This window comes from Rhipicephalus microplus, chromosome 2 (assembly GCF_043290135.1).
Source record: "Rhipicephalus microplus isolate Deutch F79 chromosome 2, USDA_Rmic, whole genome shotgun sequence".
In the NCBI taxonomy this organism is placed as follows: domain Eukaryota; kingdom Metazoa; phylum Arthropoda; class Arachnida; order Ixodida; family Ixodidae; genus Rhipicephalus; species Rhipicephalus microplus.
This window is the reverse complement of record NC_134701.1, coordinates 63539991-63558605: the sequence shown is the minus strand read 5'-3', so window position 1 is coordinate 63558605 and position 18615 is coordinate 63539991. Positions and strand designations below refer to the sequence as shown.

Genomic DNA, 18615 nt, shown 5'->3' with positions numbered 1-18615 from the left:
ATACTTGAAGAGCGCGCGATAACCGGCCCATCTGTTTTGCGTGCGGTGGCCCTGGCCATATCGCCCGTTACTGCCGTCGTCGCGTGCCGGGGTACACAGACGCCCGGATACAGAACAGCTTCACGGACCTTTCTCCATCCCGTCTGGAAAATTCTGACCCTCAGTCAAGCTCGTCTTCACGGGAATGTCCGCGTACTATGTCTGGTCGCTCACCTTCACCCCGTCGTCGCTCCCTGTCACCCATGCGTCGTCTGCCAGCTCCTGAACACGAGGGAAACTAACCGCCGCAGTTCAGGAGGCAAGAACTGCGCTGTCGAAATGCTCAAGTCCTCGGACATTGCCGTCGAATATTGTTGAAGTTTTTGTAGAAGGTACTCGAGCATATGCTCTAGTGGATACTGGTGCTGCCATTTCTGTGATAGACGCTAAACTTTGCCGCAAGCTCCGAAAAGTGACGACGCCTCTTAATATGATGTCCTTGCAAACAGCGAATGGTGACCCGGTTCAGCCTGTAGCCGCCTGTACTGTCCGACTGATGATCGCGAAGGACCACTACACTGTTGAGTTTATTGTCCTTTCGTCATGCTCACACGACATCATACTTGGATGGGATTTTTTATCGCGTAACCTTGCCGTTATTGATTGTGCAAGATCGGAGCTTGAACTTTTCCCGTTTTACGACCAACCAACCAGCCGCATTCAGCCCGCCGTACACAAACTCTTCGTCAAAGAAGGCATTGAAATTCCTCCGACAGCAGCTGTGTTGCTCCCCGTGTTCTGTGACGGCATTAGGAACGAAGCTCCATTCTTTGAGCCATCAAGCCTCTTCCTTAGTCGAAGATCACTTCTTCTGCCTTATTCAACCCTCTCTATTTCTGAAGGAAACAGTGCTCTTTGCCTCATCAATCCCCTTCAGTATCCCGTCGAACTGTTTTAAGGTGAATCTCTTGGACACGTGCATGCCATCGATAAAGAACAAATTTTTACCATGCCGCCAGATTGTTCCGGTGACTACGACGTCATCAGTGCCCTCAACCCTTCTAATATACCACCTTGCGAGCTTTTCGATTCATCGATTGCCAACGGACTATCGCCATCTGAACGCTCTGAGCTCCTTCAGCTGCTCTACCAGTTTCGTGAATCCTTTGACGTTGCTCAACCTACCCTTGGCCGAACTTCCTGTTTTTTCCACTGCATCGACACAGGTTCCAAGGCGCCAGTACGACAGCGATCATACCGTGTTCATACGTTGACGATATGCTCAAGCGCGACTAATCCGACGTTCCCAAAGTCCATGGGCATCACCTGTCGTTCTTATTAAGAAGAAGGATGGTACAATTCGCTTTTGCGTTGATTACAGGCGCCTAAATAAGATCACTCGCAAAGACGTATACCCTTTGCCCAGGATTGATGACGCCCTTGATTTCTTACAATGCCGAGTTTTTTCGTCGTTAAATTTGCGTTCGGGGTATTGGAAGATGCCCTTAGCAGATGGTGATCGTCCAACAACAGCATTAGTGACACCGGACGGGCTATATGAGTTCAATGTCATGCCATTCGGCCTCTGCGCCGGCCACATTCGAGCGCATGATGGACTCGGTTCTGCGGGGTTTGAAATAGAACATATGCCTCTGCTACCTCGACGATATCGTCGTCTTTGCACCCGATTTCGCAACACACCTTGTACGCCTGAAACATGTCCTCACGTGTCTGAAGAATGCGCAGCTCCAACTGAATCTCAAGAAATGCCACTTCGCTGCTTGGACGCTCACCATTCTCGGTCACGTCGCATCAAAGGATGGTGTTCTTCCCGACCCGGCTAAACTACGCGCTGTTGCTGAGTTCCCCAAACCAACGACTGTAAAACAGTTACGCAGCTTCGTAGGGTTGTGCTCTTACTTTCGTCGGTTTGTGCGCAACTTTGCCTCTATAATTGCCCCTTTGACCCAACTTTTAAGCAGTGCCGACGACATCTCACCATGGTTTTTCGAATGTGATCACGCATTTACCACTCTTCGCCGTCTACTGACATCACCGCCTATATTGCGCCACTATGATCCCACGGCTGCAACTGAAATCCATACAGACGCCAGCGGTGTCGGTCTCGGTGCAGTTCTCGCTCAACGCAAGCCTGGATCCCCTGAGAATGTCGTCGCCTACGCCAGCAGAACGCTCAACAAGGCTGAGGTAAACTACAGTGTTACCGAAAAAGAGTGCTTAGCCATACTTTGGGCAATTGTGAAATATCGCCCATACTTATATGGCCGCACCTTTGCTGTAGTTACAGACCATCATGCCTTATGTTGGTTGTCGTCGCTGAAGGATCCATCAGGTCGTCTTGCTCGTTGGGCTCTGCGACTTCAAGAGTATGACATCCGCGTCGTGTAGCGTTCCGGCCGCCAACATGCCGATGCTGATGCGCTCTCGCGATCGCCACTGTCGACTGAGGCTGCCTCTATATCTTCTAAGGAACACGCGCTGTCCGCTCTTGACATCGACACAATGACCTCTGCACAGCGCGACGATCCATGGATAACTTCGCTTCTGGACATATTATCTGGCGTACCGACACTTCCCATCACTCGAGCGATGCGACGCCAGGCTTCGCACTTCACCTTTCGAGGTGGCCTCTTGTACCGGCGCAATTACTCACCAGACGGCAGGAAGTGGCTGCTCGTTATTCCCCGAAAGCTGCACTCTACAATCTGTGCATCATTTCACTCCGACCCGCAATGCGCTCACGCCGGTGTCTTCAAGACCTACGAGCGTTTAAGGAAGCGGTACTACTGGGGTGGGATGTTTACTTTTGTTCGACAGTTTATTCGCGGCTGCCACGAGTGTCAGCGACGAAAACAGCCACCGAATGCAGGAGCAGCTCCACTACAGCCGCTTGCGTGCCCTGACCGCCCATTCGATCTCGTCGGAATCGACCTTTATGGACCACTGCCATTGACCACAGCAGGTAACCAGTGGGCTATCGTTGCTGTAGATCACCTGACACGGTACGCCGAAACCGCTGCTCTTCCTACGGCGACCGCTCAGGACGTCGCATCTTTCATCCTCCATCGGTTTGTGTTGCGTCACGGCCCTCCTCGCGAGCTCCTCAGTGACCGGGGCCGTGTATTTCTATCCGACGTAATCCAAGCACTTCTCCGTCAGTGCCATATTGTACACCGGATGAGTACTGCTTACCAGCCTCAGACGAATGGCCTGACTGAGCGGTTTAATCAGATCCTGGGTGACATGCTCGCGACGCATGTGGCATCTGACCAAACGAACTGGGACCTGGTTCTTCCGTTTGCAACCTAGGCGTACAACACCGCTACCCAAGTCACCACCGGCTTTTCTTCATTCTACCTTCTATACGGACGTCAACCATCGCACACAATTGACACTTTGCTGCCATACGCACCAGATATATCTGAGTGCACGACCGTGTCTGAAGCCGCCCGTCACGCCGAAGAATGCCGCGAACTAGCGAAGCAGTTTACTACGGCTGACCAGCAAGGCCAGCAAAAGGCCCGCGATGACGACCACCCTCCTGCCGCCAAGTTCGCCCCTGGAACCCTTGTATGGCTGTATGTACCACCCTGTGCACCTGGTTTGTCTACCAAGCTACTTTTGAATTACCATGGCCCATACCGCGTGGTAGAGCGCACGTCACCCGTCAATTACGCCATTGAACCGCTTACGCCAGCCGGTGACCGTCGTCGGCGTGGACACAACATTGTTCACGTGGACCGCTTGAAGCCGTACTTCGACCCGCTCGTTCCCACTTGTTAGATCGCCAGGATGGCTTGATCTTTCTCGACGGGGGCAATTATAATGAAGGAATGATGACAACGAAAGGGAACAGCAAGCATCATCGCAGAGTAAGGCACCACGAGATCAGCCCTCGAGCTCCTCCATCTTCCTCGTCCTGTCGCTATCTCCAATCTCCCACCTGCCCGTTTGGATCGCCCAATAAACCTCTTTACAATATATATATATATATATATATATATATATATATATATATATATATATATATATTTAGAGGCAAGAAAAAAAAACAAAAGACTCCGGTACGATCGTGGAACTACTCCCTAGTGAGTGCGAGGCGCTAACCCCTCAGCTACCGAAGAGCACCTTCTTCAACGGGCAAACGGAAAGCTATTTATATCTGTCACTTACCGCTGGTAAGGGGCATCTCGGAGGGAAACTATCATGTTTTCAGCATTAATAGCAAGATGGCGCAATGAGCACACAGCGGCGCATGGTGAGGCGCGCTCTCCTCTCCAACGAGTACTTTGCCTCGCGAAGAAGAGTGGGTGGTCGTAAAGCCCCTGCACACACCTTCACACACCTTTATCTTGTGGTTGGTAGCATCCTATGTTTAGGCTGTACTTAAGCTTTCACTGAAACGATTCCGTTGTAGTTACCGGGTGCGCAAAGGTCACTGCACTTGTGGCACACTCTCAAGTTTGCGACAAAAAGCGTGCTTTTCAGGCACAGCGAAGTAACTATTGAGACAGTTATTCGCGTTAATCTGTACCTGTAAGTACGCAGCGTGCGTTATTTGTGTGAGAGAAACGCGGGGCACGTTTCGTTCTGCTCGCCATTCTGCGCGTGGCGATGGCAGTCGCGTTCATTGTTTTGCCTTTTCGGCAAAGCTGTGACTTTTAAAATGCGAAGCATTTCTTAGCGAACTTCGACAACTTTGAGCGTATCTATCTATCTATCTATCTATCTATCTATCTATCTATCTATCTATCTATCTATCTATCTATCTATCTATCTATCTATCTATCTATCTATCTATCTATCTAGCCGCCTACGACATTTAGCTCTCCTGGCCGTCTCGATAACGGTATCGATACTAAACTTGGTATGGCATTACACGACTATACAAAGAACGTATTTCACAACTCATAACACGAAAAACATGATATATATGTCATGATGATGATGTTTGATTATGTTTGATGTTTTGTGGCGCAAGGGTCATTTCACGGCCAAAGAGCACCAGTTCATCTTACTAAAAATATGGACAATCATTGTGATAAGCGGCTGTATAGGGGCCATAAAATTCCTCGCGGTAAGGCGGGTAAAAGCATACAAGTAATAAAATCACGACCATGCCGTGAAAGGTGTGTGTTGTGAGAATAGATGAGAAGAGTTGGTGATTATTAAAAAAACGAAGGTGGATATGAATGGCATTAGCACAAGTGCCTCACTCGTTCATACCCTTGCGTCCAAGGGCCGTGAGGCAAGTGCTTTCTTGTGTAGCCACCGCAGCAAAAACCTCTCTGGAGAGGTTGTGCTACGGAATGCCCTGGTATATCACATGAAAACTAGGAATTTCTTTTAAAAACGCTAACAATGTTTTATGACTAAAAAGCGGCTCCCTATCGACGAACATTGCAGGGTGTAAAGGTATATGTTGTCGGCAGGGTAATGGAAAATGTTGTTTTCTTAGAGTTTCTAAGTGTTTGCATTGGATTAACATGTGAAGGACTTTTAGTGCTTTACCACATCTGTCACACAATGGTGGATCGCTACCAGACAAAAGATATGTGTGTGTCGTGTATGTGTGTCCTATCCTGAGTCTCGCTAGTATTACCTCTGTATGACGCGATTTCGATACGGGCAGCCAAACACCAATGTGTGGCTTGATAATGTGTATTTTGTTTTGTGTGTGTGTATCCCACTTGCTCTGCCAGTAGTTTCTGAGGCTTCGTTTGAGAAACGGCTTAAGATCAAGGGCCGGGATTGATATGGGTGTAGGGGTAGTGTTTTTGTGGACGGATGCAGCGAGCTGATCCGCCCTCACGTTGCCTTGAATCTCACGGTGCCCTGGCACCCAGCCCACTACAACATGTTGTTTGAGTGTGTAGAGTGTGCACAAAAAGGAGTAAAGTGAGACAAGGACTGGGTTGTTTGGTTTTTTAAGAGTGTGTAGAGCCATTACCACACTGAGGGAGTCCCTATGAATTACTGATTTTTGTATTTGTAATTTTTTGATGTGTTTAGCCGCCACAAGTATCGCATAAGCTTTCGCTGTGAAAATACTTGTGCCTGGATTTAGAGGGCCAGCATCCGAAAAGGATGGGCCGACAGCAGCGTAGGACACAGAGGAGTTAGATTTGGAGGCATCCGTAAAGAACTCAGGACGTGTGTGTTTGTGTTGAAGTTCCAGGAAGTGTGTTCGGATATGGGCAATAGGTGCATGTTTTGTAACTTCTAGAAAAGACACATCGCAGTTTATAGTCTGCCATTGCCGTGGTGGCGGGTATGTTACAGGAGCCATTAAACTGCGTTGAAGTGACACTCCAGTTTCCTCAGCTAGACTCTTCAGGCGAACTGAGAAGGGCTGCCTCATTGAAGGCCTGTTTTGAAACAGAATTGAGCTCGACAAATCATTAATAGTAGAGTATGAGGGGTGCTTCTTGTCTGCTTTCACCTTAAGGAAATAAACAAAAGACATGTAAGTTTTCTGCAGATGAAGCGACCACTCATTTGACTCAACATAAAGGCTTTCTACGGGGCTGGTGCGAAAAGCACCCGTAGAAAGGCGAATGCCCAAATGGTGCACGGTGTCCAGCATCTTCAAAGCACTTTGAGTCGCAGACTGATAAACAACGGCCCCATAATCCAAGCGGGTGCGAATGAGGCTTCTATACAGGTTCATGAGACATTGCCTGTCACTACCCCACGTAGTACGTGACAACATTTGTAAAACATTCATGGCTTTTAAACATTTTGTTTTTAGATACTTGATGTGCGGTACGAAGGTCAACTTGTTGTCCAAGATTGATCCTACGAATTTATGCTCCGCATTGACAGACAGACGTTGACCGTTCAATTCAATGTTGGGTTCTGAGTGCATGCCTCTCTTTTGGGAGAACAAGACACACGTGCTCTTTTGTGGGTTCAGTCTGAGTCCGTTTTCGTCTGCCCATTTGGAGACCTTGTTTGAACCTAACTGGACCTGCCGCTCACACATTACCAGATTGCAAGATCTAAAGCCAAGCTGGACGTCATCGACATTTGTACAATAAAACATATTGCGAGGGATGGACAAGTGCAAGGAATTCATTTTGATGAGAAAAAGTGGGCAGCTAAGTACACCACCTTGTGGCACGCCTGTTTCCTGGACAAATGTTTGGGAAAGAACCGTGCCCACTCTGACACGGAATGTCCGGTTTTACAGGTAACGTTCGATTATGTGAAACATTCTTCCGCGCACGCCAAGGTGGGACAGGTCTCTTAGAATTCCGAAACGCCATGTTGTATCATAAGTCTTTTCGATATCGAGGAATACAAAGAGAAAATATTGTTTATGGACGAAAGCGTCCCTGATCTGTGCCTCGATACGAACAAGGTGGTCTGTGGTGGATCTACTTTCTCGAAACCCGCACTGAAATGGGTCGAGCAAATTGTTTGTTTCAAGGAAATGTAGAAGTCTGGAGTTTATCATTTTTTCGAAGATTTTGCACAAGCAGCTTGTAAGCGCAACAGGCCTATAACTCGAAGGTAAAGAAGGGTCCTTGCCCTCTTTCAAAATGGGAATTTAATAGCCTCTTTCCAGGAGTTAGGGATAGTGCCAGAAAACCAGATAGCATTTTACAAACAAAGTAAGGTTTTTCGTGTTTTAATTGGTAGGTTTTTTAACAATTCATACACCACACGGTCTTACTTTATTTCTTGAAGGTGTCAAGACTTTCGGCTGTCGGTGAGTTCCGAAACAGCCTCCAACCTCTGTTTTGCTGTTTGCGCGCGTTTCGGCATTCTGAGTTCCACCATGGCACACGCCGTTTTCCAGGGTGTCCATTTGTTTGTGGGATGCATTTTGTTGCATCATCAATCAAAAACGCTGTGATGTAGTTGACAGCAACATCAATGTTCAAAGTACATATGTCATTCCAAACTAGACGAGCGATGGTATAAAAGTGTTCCCAGTCGGCTCTGTTTATGAGCCACTTGGGAACACGTGGTGGACACTCAGGTACTGTATTTGTGCTCAAAACTATGGGGAAGTGGTCACTTCCGTACAGATTACTGACGATTTTCCACTGGAGTAGAGGCACAAGAGATGGAGATAGTATGCTTAGGTCTATGGAGGAGTAGGTGTTATTGGCGAGATTATAATAGGTTGGTTCTTTTCGATTTAGGAGACACGCGCTCGAGGAGAGAAGAAACTGTTCAATCAGCCGACCTCGCGCGTCATACCGAGAGTCACCCCATTGCTTGCTATGCGCAATAAAGTCTCCAAGGAGAACATAGGGCTCCGGAAGTTCATCAATTAAAGAGTGCAAATCACGTTTTTGCAGCTGATAGCTAGGAGGAATGTAGATAGTGCAGATTGTGATCAGTTTATCAAAAAGAACCGCTAGAACAGCCACTGCCTCAAGGAATCTTTGGAGTTGTAAGTGTGTGCATGCAATTCCTTGATTCACTATGATGGCAACACCTCCGGATGATGTCATGCCATCAACACGGTCCTTTCGGAAAATAACGTATTTACGAAGAAAATTTGTGTGTTTTCAATTAAGGTGTGTTTCTTGTACACACAACACTTTTGGTGAGTGTTCATGTAAGAGCTCTTGGATGTCGTCAAGGTTTCTGAGAAGGCCCCTGACGTTCCATTGTATAATTTGAGTGTTCATGGTGAAAGTAAAATAGTGCTGTGTGTACGAAAATCGAGTGGCTGTTCAGACAGGGAGTTTGAATTCACTTAACAGGGCTGTCACCAGGCCCTGTTATCGGCTTTTTTGTTTTCTTGGCGCGCTCCAAGGAGCCACGCCGCTCTTTCGGCACCAAGGGTACCAACGTATCCATTGCCTCCTCGGAGGCACTGGATGCCCGCACGTGTGGGCGGCTACACTCTAAGCCAAAAATGGCCAAATTGGGAGCAACGGCTGTTTTTACTCCTTCAGACCGACTGTTACTCTCCGAAAAGACCAAGCGGAACAAGATGGCCGACTTGTTCGAGAATGGGGGAGCAACTGTATTCATCTTAAGTTTGTAAGGGAGCAACGGAAGGAGGAACCGCTGTAAATGCTCGCGTCACGCAACGGTTACTCCCCGGCAGGACACCGCACACAAATATGCATGCCGCCCACATTGATATTCATGGGCCAGATTATTGTTTGTTCTCTGTGCCAAACTTCACCAAACCAAAAAACAGTGATTTATTTTAGCATCCGTAGATAATAAGATAGCAGCGCTGGCTGAACACAGAAGGCCTGAGAATACAGTACGGCAAATACCTAACACACGCAGCAGCAGAATGGAGAGTTGGCACGTCAAAGCGGACCGAACGCCGAAACACGTGCAAAACAACGATAAAAAAAGCCTAGACACGCCGTTCGTCCGCGAAGTAAGGGCGTCAAAGTCGATCAAGCACCAAAACACGTGCATAAGAAGCCCCCCCCCCCCCTCCCCCCGCCCAGATATATCGGAGAAGAAAAAAAAAAGCGGACCCAGACGCGCTTCTCATCAGCCATACACTTAGTAGCACGCTTCACCGTGTAGTTTGAGGGCAGAATGACAAATCTGCGCCATCTGCGCCCACACGACAAGTGTGGCGCTAGTGTAGCAAGCGATGTAAGTTACAAAGTAATTTTTATTCAGTGTTTATGTTGACTAGCTCTAAATGAAAATTACACTCAACCTGTTATATTTATTTATGAGTTTTAGTGTACCTCAGTTTTTTTTTTTATAATTGTATTAGGAGAACACACTGAAATTATTGCGCTGACGCCTGTGCTGCCACTGCTCGGCGTTTTTTTTTTTCGGCGCAACTAGGTTCGCGTTCGCACTACTTACTCATTTTCATATGGTCTGTGGTTGGCGAGCACATGGACGTGCGGGCTTGTGAGCTATGTTTTGATCGTGTGTGTGTCGCAGATTTGCGTTTCTACTTATTCGTGATGAAGGTTAGTGTATATTTATCTTTATGGAGCGCGAAGTATTTGTGGATTTTGCTGCTGGGTGGAACAAACACATCGTAAACACGTCTTCAGCTATCTGCAAGCCTGTTCGCTCGTCGGACAAAGGACTGTGCATGCATCAGCGTGCAGGTGAGTGGCATTTCCAGCAACATTTAATGCTCTTACAATACATTGTTGAGTGGTTGCGCTATTGAAAGAGAAATGATTTGCTCTTATTCACCGTATCCATTGCTAGCCGTATCGGACTAAATTACCTCTATTACCGCCTGCATACCCTCTTGCTTCTCCTGTCACCACTGCAGTGCCAGTGTACTTTTGCAGTTAAAAGTTCATTTCCGCAACACTACCTCGCTTGAAAAAACGTTGGGGCGGGGTTGTAGCTGCATTCATACTGGCACTTTTCTACCATTGGCTTTATGTAATGTTAACGGCTGAGTGTTGGGGCCTTGGGCCGCATTTTTTAGAGATGTAAAGTGTATGTAAATCAGTAAGTGAACAAATCATTGTCGCATCACTTCACTGGATAGCCAGGCGGTTGCGCACAGAATTTTTTTAGGCCGGGCGTAGGAAGCCCAAATTGACGACCATATTCGCTTGCCCGGCCTATTCAGATAAGCGGACCCGCCCCCCCTCCCCGCACGCCTAAAAAAAAAATCTGTCCACATCACTGCGTCACTTGCTTCACCTCTGCGCTGAACGTATTATTTTATAAGCGCACCATCAAGCGAGCAGTTTACATATTGACAGAACAATTGGAGGAGGAATGACCCAAATCTTTCAGATTTCTTTAGTGATGCAAAACCTTAGCAAAACTGATTATTGTAAAAGACAATCATAAATGCTGTATGTTCTCGTTAGCGCTGTCATTATTCTGCATCATGAAATCTTTATGCGCTGTGAAAACTTGGCATGCCGTTGAAGTCACATATCGACGTTAATACCAATCGACGAAAATTTCGACAACCTCAATAACGCCGTTTGGGATTTGCCGCATGCACATAATTAGGCTGATTCCCACTTGGCTGTTCTTAACCTGACTTCACTGCTACCAAATGAAACAATATTTGATGCATGTCTTTTACTTTTTTTCCAGGGATATGACACAAATTTGGTTATACTGCAGATAAAGATGCTCCCAACGATGCTAAAGTACAGAAAGCAAGTGAATTTTGGTAAGTGCAGACTTTTTGTACTACGTATATGAAAGCATCGCTTTTTAGGGGCAAACTGTGCATGTGTTGGCCAGAGAATAGTTCATTATGCCGCATGGTTACACTGGCACTGACAATTCAACATGGCTCCGCTGGCCCGTGTGTGTGCTCACACTGTTACCGTTAAGATAAAATGTTTATGTTTTCATTGCAGGGATTGCTGTTTGTACTAAAAAGCCAACTGCCAAGATTTCTTTACGCTGGTACTCCTAAAAGTATGCTTTCCCTATTTACATGGATTTTGGCTTGCACAAAGCATAACACTTGGGCCTAGATTCACAAAGCTGTCCATGCGCAGGCCTTCATAACAGTGTTTCTTGACTTGCCTTTACCCTGTTTTCTGCAGATGTTTCGTGGGTTTAAAAGTGCCACAGCATGTTGACCTCCCCCACTCTGAAATATTCGCGTTCAAAGTTCCGCAAGAGTGGGCTTAACTTTCTTGTGCACCTCTTTGCTAGTCCAAGATACTGAAGTGTTATGCTCTTACTAGAGGTGGCAGTGTTTGTAATGTTTGTATTTCCATCACATTGACCAAGTATGCGATCTTGGCTTGACTGGTAGCACATCCTCAACAAATGTCTTTGTGGCACATGTAGAAGGCAGTACAAAATAAATAGGCAGACATTCACACCAGGAGCTAACTTCTAATAAGGCTTTTTTTTTTTGGAAACCATGGTGTGCTTATTCCAATTTGTCTAACAAGCAGTAACCTGTTTGGCTGTGAACCAACAAGACGTTGAACTAATAAAAGCTTCACATCTTGTTGCTCTCAAATATATATGTATTGGCAAGCTATCTGTGACACTGTCAAACAAAGAATCAGAATATCTGTGCATGCCTTAAGATATATTGCTTCGTTTACATATCTTGTGGCTGTGACTCGTCAACCGAGTGAACAAATGCACCCTAGTTTTCTAAATTTAAAGCTTTTTTTGAAGGTAGCACGGTCTACATTTATTTGTCTATAGTTTTGTCCAGCCGTTTGCGTCAGGTACAAAGAAATATACTGAAGATTATCATGTAGCCTCTGCAAATGGTTGCTTTCAAGCAGGCTTTGCATGCTTGGCTTGTGCCTACAGGTATTGCACAATTCAAGACGCAGCAGCGTATGATAGAACAGTAGAATCGAGAGCAACTATGTGCACGAGCTAAATAAGTATTTTAACATGAGCGGACAGTACGTGTTATTTGCCACACACATGACCTCATTTAGAATGCCCATTGGTGAATGGGCTCATAGAAATGTCACTCAGCTGTGTATAGGAAACAAGTTAACTGAATTTAAGGGTATGTTTAGCTACTACAAATATGCCTTGTTGAGGTGCTGCACATTTTCTTCCAGAATATTGCTGTCTGAGACATCATGTGAAGAGCGTCTACCACATCAGCATTTATATGGCTTGCCAAGTAACGTTTGGCCGAACTTTCCTTTTTTTTTCACATTTCGTTTTGCAGTAGACATTCTAGAATGTAAGCGCTGCTGCAGTGTGTGTGACTCATTGTTATGAATTGATTCTGGCATGTTTAACCTCACACTTCTATTTTTTTTTCTTGCAGCAATGAGATGCTTCACATATGCCTGCGGTGACGTTCTGCTGCGCTAGCCTGATGGAAACACCAGCTGCGAAACTTGAGTTCTTCAGAATTGGAGAAGTTGCCCTTCTCTCACCAATGATGACACAGACTGCCCTATGCTAGAAATTCAAGATTGTTTTTCCACGGATGACGCAGAAAACCTTTGATGTATTATGGTGTTTGTTTAGTGCTGGCTGTGGTGTGGCGAAGTCTACTTTTACGTGTGGTCAAACGTCGCCTCATGAAAAGAACAATAAAGCATTTATTTTCCTTTCAATATTGTCCACTTTTTGTGTTGGAAGCTCCCAAGCAGTGCTCTTCCAAGGAGCTCTCGCCATGTGTTAAGCGTGTGACAAGCATACTCGAGATAAATACTCATTTCCCCAAGGAGTAACTGGAAGCATGTGCAGTTGGTTTTCAGAGAGTAACTGCGAACACGTGGGAGGAACGGTAAAGAGTAACTGTTGCTCTTAGAAGAGCAACTGGTGGGAGTAATGGTTGGTCGGCAGGGAGCAACTGGTGGGAGTAACTGTTGGTCTGCAGGGAGGAACTGGAGGGAGTAACTGTTCATCCCCCGAAGGAGGAACTGAAAGGAGAGCAACGGTTCCTCCCTTTGCAGTTACTCCTTTTAGGAGAGTAATGGCAGTGGCAATGCAATTGCTCCCTGAAAGGAGCAACCCCTATACCCCTGTTGCTCCGTTTTGGCTTAGAGTGTAGTTCGAATTTCGGGCCTCGCCTGGTGAGGTCAGGCCTTGAGACCCGAGGACTCTGGAGTCTCCGGTCTCCGTTTCGGAGTAGGCGGTGTAGCCTGGGCTACAACCGCCTTGGGGGCAAGTGCCACAACCACCGGCTCGGTATGCGTGGGCCGAAGGAGTGGCGAGGGCTGGTGCGGCGGTGCCCCCGACGCGCCGCATCAGCGTATGTAGGTCCATAGAATGGAGCGACTCTTTGCCGTGCTTCCTTAAATGTAATATTCTCCTTCACCTTCAACGTAATTATTTCTTTTTCTTTTTTCCAGTATGTGCAGGAGCGTGAATATGCGGCATGGTTTCCTTCGCAGTTTACACAATGTGGCGGTTGTTTGCAGTTCTCACGCACGTGGCCTAGGACTCCACATTGTGCACAAGTCTGGCGATTACGGCAGGTTTTAGAGCCATGGCCATACCTCTGGCATTGGAAGCAACGACGAGGGTTTGGTATGTACGGCCTGATAGATGTCTTTGGTACCCTATTTGAATAGATTCCGGTAGTTTACTGGATGCAAATGTGAGTATTAAGCGTTTTGTCGGTGTTTCCTTATTATCTCTTCTGATGATGATTCTCTGTACATTAGTGACATTTTGGCTCTTCCAACCCTCCAAAAGTTCAGTCTCAGTCAAGTCAAGTAAGTCCATGTCAGATACCACTCCGCGAGTTGTGTTCATTGATCTATGTGGTGTTATGGTTATTGGTATGCCACCGAAATCTGAAAGACGGTCTAGCTTTTTAAATTGTTCTTTGTCACGGATTTCGATGAGAAGGTCTCCACTAGCCGTTTTGGTTACCTTGTATCCTGTGCCAAGAATTTCGGTAAGACATCTAGAAACTAGGAAAGGAGAGACGGTCCTGGCTTGCTTTTCAGTTTTTTCACAGTGAATGACGTGGAAATGGGAAAAACTTTGAGTTGGCTGGTTGAAGAAATTTATGTCGTCGGTGCGTACCCGCTTTAGGCCGGTACGATCAGACAGTAGAGGGAATGCTCCATGCATGCCGGTCTTATTTTTGTTCAGCAGCGTTGGCGGCCACCCTCCACGGAGCCCAACAAGGGGACGCTGCAAGTCTGCAGGTGCTGAAAGCTTGCAGACGTCAGCCGTACAACACTGCCATAACCCAATGCGCCTAGACAAAGGTAGGCTATTTGCACAGGGTTAACCCTTGCTGCCAGGAAAAATGGAAGTAAACAGAAGAGAGTAGAAGACAGGACAGATAGATAGTGAGAGATAAAGACGAAGATGTAGGCAGAGAGAGATAGGAAAAGGCGACTGCCGATTTCCCCTGGGTGGGTCAGCCCAGGGGTGCCGTCTACGTGAAGCCAGGGCCAAAGGGGTGTGTTGCCTCTGCCGGGGGGGCCTTAAAGATCTAATCACCCAGCGTCGGCTAAACCCCCAGGATCCCCTTTTCCCCGGACACGGCAAAGCCACGCACGGCTAGGCGTGGGAGGGAGTAGAAACTCTCCCGTTAGCTCGGGTCCGTGGTGTCGCTACACACCAAACGCCTACTTGCGCAGGCGCCCCTGCGGGGTATATATGTCATGAATGTTATAATTTACATTTCATGGTCCCGCAGCTCTCGCGGTGGATTCATTCACATGGCATGTTGTAAAACAGGTATGGTATGGCGTGATTGCATGGCGAACACGTGCGACAGACCCTAACATGAAAATCATGACGAGTGTGTCATATAACAACATGACTACGTGCCACGCTCATCATGCGCTCGTGGCCGTATCGCTAGCGTCACATATACCAGATTTGGTATTACAGTACGTGAATGAATCACGGAAGGATGTCACTGGTGCAAACATGATAATCATAAGATGCGTGTCATGTAACAACATGACTACATGCTACGCTCATGATGCGATCGTGGAGGTTTCCCTTGCTTCGCATGTGCCAACTTGGTATTGCGTGCCGCCCATGGATGACGAAAGTATGTGACTGGTACAAACATGATGATCATAAGATGCGTGCCATGTAAGAGCACGACTACATGCCACAATCAAGACGATAACACATTTCGACGTGACGCGATGCGCACGCTCACCGGCGTTCATTTTGTCGCGTCACGGCGGCATTAAAGAGTTATAGTATACCAGGCTTACCGTGACACCAGGCGTACCGTGATACCGGAATCGAAGTGCGCCTGCGCAGATACGTATGTTACGCGTACCACTTACCGTACGCGCGGTATTTTTCAGATTTAAGGTAGCGTAGGTGCACGTAGTGTACGTAAACATGGCGACGCACTCAGACGCCTGCTTCGAACTGATTTTGGCGCAGTTGTTGAAAGATTCACCTTGTTCGCAGCAAACGGCTGTTCAAAGTGGCTTCGCTTGCCTTCAGTTAGCTTCGATTACTGAGTATTACGGATAAGTTGGCGTAGTTTTTGAGATAGCTTCCCATTTCAAACGCGCCTAGGCGTAACTACACGATCAATGTAAACAAATCGGCAACGTGGATTTTTTCGGTTTTTGTACGTGGTTCATATTTATTTAGTTTTATTATCACAAAAATAAACTTTTAACAATGCTGCGCGCGGTAGCATAGGCAAACATTCTCATTTTCTTTCCATTTTCACTATTTAACTTATTAACCATCTAATAAGTGGGGGCACGTAAATCGTGTAAGCGCTATTTCGATAAACTAAAAGACGCTGCCTACAACGAACGTTTGCTGGACGGTAGCGCCATTCCCTTAACCTACGCTATCCCGCTAACGCTAAACTACAGGTTTTCCCGCTCAATTTAATCCAAGCGCCAGCCAAATTAATCTAGGCGCCAGTCAATTTAATCCAGCCGCCACTGAAATTCATCCAGGTGCCAATCATTTTAATCCAAGTGCCACTGAAATTAATCCAACCGCCAGCCGATTTAATCCGGACGCCAGCGAATTTAATCCTGATGACATTGTGACTTCAAAACGACCCAGAATTTTCGGGAATGCGTGGAGTGAATAGCTTTGGAATGAATTTAACAGGGAAAAGCCATGAATGAGTCACTAGTGACACAATGCGACTCGCGCGACTTTATCACGCCTATCACCCGCGTAAGCACTATTCACACCTTCGACATGCATATCAAAGGCAACGCCGTACACACAGTAATAACTTGATAATTATTAACCAGGCCAATGATCTCATCACGAATGACTTACGTGACGTCCTCACGCATATCACCCACGCACGCACTGTCTTAACCTTCCGTCATGCATATCAAATGAAACGTCTTTGAAAGGGCGGGATCTTGATACCTAAAACTCGGCCAAGTCACCTGATAATCAGTTCCTCAGGGGACGTCATCACAAATATCACCCGCGCACGTTATTTACTCGCCTGCCGACATGCATGCCAAACGAAACGTCTTTGAGTCAACGATAACGTGGTACCTATGACTCGGCCAACTGACTTGATCACTTGTGATTTAGCTGACGTCATCACGCCTATCACCCACGCACGCAATGTCTAACCTGCCATCATGTATACCAAACGAAACGTCTTCGAGAGGCTAATAAATTGAACGCTGTCAATCGGCAGAGTGACGTGACCACTCGTGACTCGTGTGACGTCATCACGCCTGACACCCACGCACGCGGTGTCCTAACCTGTCTTCATGCATATCAAACGAAATGTCTTTGAGAGAGTAATAAATTGAACGCTGTCACAAGGCCCAGTGACGTCATCACTAGTGACTGGCGTGACGTAATCACGCCTGACACCCACGCACGCGGTGTCCTAACCTGTCTTCATGCATATCAAACGAAATGTCTTTGAGAGAGTAATAACTTGAACGCTGTCACAAGGCCCAGTGACGTCATCACTAGTGACTGGCGTGACGTCATCATGCCTGACACCCACGCAAGCACTCTGTAACCTGCCTTCATGTATATCAAACAAAACGTCTTAGAGAGAGTAATAACTTGAACGCTGTCAAAAGGCCCAGTGACGTCATCACTAGTGACTGGCGTGACGTCATCATGCCTGACACCCACGCAAGCACTCTGTAACCTGCCTTCATGTATATCAAACGAAACGTCTTAGAGAGAGTAATAACTTTAACGCTGTCACAAGGCGCAGTGACGTCATCACTCGTGACTGGCGTCACGTCATCACGCCTATCACACACGCACGCGGTGTCCTAACCTGTCTTCATGCATATCAAACGAAACATCTTAGAGAGAGTAATAACTTGAATGCTCTCACTATGCCTAGCGACGTGAATAGTAGTGACTCAATTGACGTCATCACGTCTATCACACACGCACGTGCTGTCCTAACCTGTTTTCATGCATATCGAACGAAACGTCTGTGAGAGAGCAATAATGTTATACTTATGACTCGGCCAACCGACTTGATCACTATTGACTCACGTGACGGCATCACGACTAACAGTCATGCAAGCACTCTCTAACGTGCTTTCATGAATATCAAACGAAACGTCATTGAGAGAACATTAACTTGAAGGCCGTTGCAGGCAGCGTCTGCTAGTAAGAAACTAACTTCTCGCGCTGCACAGCTGTTCACCAGCTAACCGGTATACGTAGGCACCAGATCGCGCGTTTCGAATTCAGTCAAAGGCGTTTTTACATGGCTTTTGTTTGACTTGACGCTTTTCTTGACTCGTGTAGATGCGATGGAAGCAACAGTACCTTCAAGCAGCAGTGTGGTACAACCCAAACACAGTGTCACATTGCTCGTTGATGGCAGCGCTTCTCCTTCATTCAATAAATAGAAATAATGAAGTCGAAATGACAATTAAGCATTTTACAAACCATACTCAATTACGCAACATTCAACCGCTACCCTCACCTCCCTGCGACACGTTTACTCAAGCTCGTCGTGTGGGTAGATGTACGCGTCTTTTTTGTTGCTTCTCGTGTTTCGTAGAATGCCTTGAAAATGCGGGCAGCCAGCCGCAATACTGTGAACGGACAGGCGTTCTACACTAAATAGGCACGCTTATTCCAAGCACACTAACCTATAAGAAACGGCGTGGCGTAGAATGTAGAAAGGAAGGCACGAGTCAGCCACCACATCGAATGGCGCATCAGCAAATGGCCAGTTGCAAATAGCAATAGTATGCATCTCAAGTATGGGGACTGCCCTGTATTACAACGGATTTGTTTCACAGGATAACCAGA

General features: G+C 46.8%; 1 protein-coding gene and 1 long non-coding RNA gene across 3 annotated transcripts in view; one reads left to right on the top strand and one right to left on the bottom strand.

Annotated features, from left to right (window-relative positions):
- Positions 1-18615, bottom strand: part of LOC119170869 (arginine kinase-like) — a 124742-nt gene that overhangs the window by 62994 nt on the left and 43133 nt on the right. The window lies entirely within an intron of this gene.
- LOC142784964 (uncharacterized) lies at positions 9786-12954 on the top strand. 2 transcript variants are annotated; one of them, XR_012888787.1, is made up of 4 exons: positions 9786-10064; positions 11029-11107; positions 11301-11361; positions 12489-12954. It is a non-coding gene; the product is annotated as an uncharacterized LOC142784964 (long non-coding RNA). The 2 variants fall into 2 exon arrangements; XR_012888786.1 differs by lacking the exon at positions 12489-12954 and having other exon boundaries at positions 11301-12475.